We start from the raw sequence: 2931 nt of genomic DNA on the forward strand, positions 1-2931 counted from the left end.
TATTTTTTAGTAGAGACGGGGTTTCACCGTGTTAGCCAGGATGGTCTCGATCTCCTGACCTCGTGATCCGCCCGTCTCGGCCTCCCAAAGTGCTGGAATTACAGGCTTGAGCCACCGCGCCCGGCCAGAGGGGTTTCAAAGTCAACTTCTCTGATGTGTCTTAAGACCTTATATGCAGCTGGGCGCGGTGGCTCAGGCCTGTAATCCCAGCACTGTGGGAGGCAGACAGATCACCTGAGGTCAGGAGTTTGAGGCTAGTCTGGCCAACATGGTGACACCCCGTCTCTACTAAAAATAAAAATAGAAAAATTAGCCCGGCACATTAGCACACGCCTGTCATTCCAGCTACCCAGGAGGCTGAGGCAGGAGAATAACTTGAATCCAGGAGGTAGAGGTTGCCGTGAGCCAAGATTACACCCCTGCACTCCAGCCTGGGTGACAGAGTGAGACTCTGTCTCAAAAAACAAAACAAAGCAAAACAAAGCAAAAACCCTTATATGCCTAAGAATATCTTTATTATATACTTAAATTTTATGATAATTTAGTCAGAGGCGACATTCCAGGTGCACACTTCTTCTCTTTCAGTACCGAAGAATATTGCTTCCATTGTCCCCTCGGACCCAGAGTTGTCTCGGAGAATTCTGAGATCGTCTGAGTTTGAGGATTCTCTCTGCTTTTGACGTTCTAGTCCCCTGCATGTGTCCAGCGGGTTTTCCTTCTCTCTCCTGTGTGGCCCTCTATGTGCTGCTGGGATGTGAATGCTCTCTCTTCTCTGCTTCTGGGAGATTTAGCATCATTCTCCCTCTCTTTCTCATCCCTTTATTGGATATGTCTTCTCTTCTGTTATCTGTGTCTCTTAGCGTTTTCTTTTTTTCTCTGTTTTTCCCTTCTGGGAGACTTCCTCAGCTGGATCTTGCCCCTCCCTAACGCGGCTTTCCTGTTGCTCATTCCGTCCGTGGTTTCACTGGGTCTGGGATCTGGCTTTCGTCCCCGGCATGCCGTGCGGGTATTGACAGCTTTTTCTTCCTGCTCCTGTCCTTTCAGGGTGTGCCTTTTGCTGGCCGTGACGGGTATGGCTCTGCCCTTACTCCCTGAGATGCGCGTGGCCCGTGTGGCGGTCTCCTTCCTGGACAGAGCGCCCGGCTCAGGATGTCAGCTATGAGATCATGAGCCTCAAGGGCACCCAGGCCTGGTCCAGGCTTTGGGGCTGGGCCAAGCTTGGAGTCGGAGGGGTGAGCCCCTGGGTGCCACAGACCCTGCCCCTCAGAGCCCTCTGCCCACCTTGCCAACCCCCTCCCTGTCAGCCACGGTTCCTTGGCCAGCACCTTGTGTTGGGAACCTAGTTTTTTTTTCTGAGACAGAGTCTTGCTCTGTCACCCAGGCTGGAGTGCAGTGGTGTGATCTTGGTTCACTGCAGCCTCCGCCTCCCCGGTTCAAGTGATCCTTCCGCCTCAGCCTTCTGAGTAGCTGGGATTACAGGCATGAGTCACCACGCCCAGCTGATTTTTTGTATTTTTAGTAGAGATGGGGTTTCACCATGTTAGCCAGGATGGTCTCGATCTCCTGGCCTTGTGATCTGCCCACCTTGGCCTCCTAAAGTGCTGGGATGACAGGCATGAGCCACCACGCCCGGCCGGGAGCTTGGCTTTAAGACCTTGAAGTGGGGGCTCCATGGCCATCCTTGGGCTTTGGGGTGAGGGATAAGTGCTCCACACTGGGGGGCTTCCACCACTCCTCAAAGCACGGGGCTGCCTTGGGCTGATGCTCACTGTGTTTCTCCACGTCTGAAAGGTTTCCCCTCGTGGTCAAGGGCTTTGCTTCCCGTCTCCTGCAGCGTCCTGCCAAGCCTGTACAGTTGGGGAGCGTTTGCTCTCACAAGCATTGTCTTGTCCCCATTTTACAAATGAGAAAACCAAGCTCCAAGAGGCTCAGTCCCAGAAGTAGACAGTGGGGGAAGCAGGACTCAGGCAGAGAGAATTCGACCGGCCTGCACATTGACCCGACACGTCCAGGACACAGCGTGCTGTCAGAGGCCCTCTACACCTGAGCCTGGGTGGGGGTGGGGGACACACCATGAGGGACCCTCCCTGTCTTCCAGGTCTTTACAGTCTGGCTGTGGACAGAGAAGTGGAGAGACGATTATGGGCACCGAAATGAGTGGTGGAGGCATGGAGGGGATGAGGAGGGGAGGAGGACCTCGGGGAGCACAGCCCTGAGCATGGAGGGGATGAGGAGGGGAGGAGGACCTCGGGGAGCACGGCCCTGACAAGAAATGACAAGAAATATTTCACCCTGGTTTGTAGATGTTTGTTGTTTATTTTTGTTTGCAGTGTTTTTATAGAGGGTTTCATAGTTTCCCACCGTGCAGCTGATTGTATTAGTTTCTTGTCTTTGTGACCTCGATGGATGGTTTGATGGTGACTGCAGTCAGAGGCTCAGGAGCGTCTGGGTCTGCAGCTGTCTTCTCAACCAGGCACTCTCTCGTATTGACGGAAGTCCTCTGTGTGCAGGACCGAGGAGACCACTGCGGCCAAGGTGGACCACCAGTTGAGCGTGGCTGGGATGCTAGCAGCCCCCAACCCTGCAGGCCTGGGATGAGGCAGCCTGGGGAGGGAGGGGACTCTGATTTCTCCTGATGGTGGGCCTGGATGGGCTGGAGAGGACTTGGTCCTCGGCCCAGAAGGTATTCCAGGTGTCACAGAGACCATATTCAAGATTGGAGGTCGGCCCGGGCTGCCTATGTGAGGCTGGGGATGCTGACCAGAGGCCAGCTCCTGCACATGAGTCCTAGACACCAGGACAGTGGCGTAGAGCCTGCACAGAGGCAGCTGGACAAGGCTGTGGGGGTGTCCTGCACAAGGAGGACCCCGGTTAACGCACCAGTGTGGCAGGAGGATGGGCTTGAGGTGTGGGTGTGGGGTGGGTGAGGGG

This window comes from Colobus angolensis, unplaced genomic scaffold (assembly GCF_000951035.1).
Source record: "Colobus angolensis palliatus isolate OR3802 unplaced genomic scaffold, Cang.pa_1.0 Scaffold1, whole genome shotgun sequence".
Lineage (NCBI taxonomy): Eukaryota > Metazoa > Chordata > Mammalia > Primates > Cercopithecidae > Colobus > Colobus angolensis.